The following is a 445-nucleotide window of genomic DNA, read 5'->3' on the forward strand; positions in this document are numbered from 1 at the left end:
TGATGGAGTAAATGCGCAGCCATGGCAATGGTCTGCCCAGTTCTCCCGCCCTGTAGTAAAGGCCTGATAGCCTCAGCTCCTGGGAGCCCTGCCATCAGCTGCCTTCAGCTTTCAGTCCCTTCAGGAATTGCTTCACCTGCAGAGAACCACCAAGATCACATCCCTTCCCTCCAGCGGCCACCTCCACTGGCTGATCTGTAGAGGAGAATAAGTGCTTAGCCATTTTGACCCAACATCCACTCTGTCCCTGTCCCACTGTGTAGCATCAGGTTACATGCAAAGGACAGAACTGGAGATGTTGAAAAAAATGAGCCAGGCCTGGATGGAGCTGTGCCTGAATGCCATCTACCAGTGTGGCTGCCGATGACTCATCAGGGGGGCAGTCTTTTTCTCCTGACGAACAATATTTCAGAAAGAGCAAATTAAATGGGGTTGAGCCATTCAT

Source organism: Myotis davidii, unplaced genomic scaffold (assembly GCF_000327345.1).
Source record: "Myotis davidii unplaced genomic scaffold, ASM32734v1 scaffold290, whole genome shotgun sequence".
Classification (NCBI taxonomy): Eukaryota; Metazoa; Chordata; class Mammalia; order Chiroptera; family Vespertilionidae; genus Myotis; species Myotis davidii.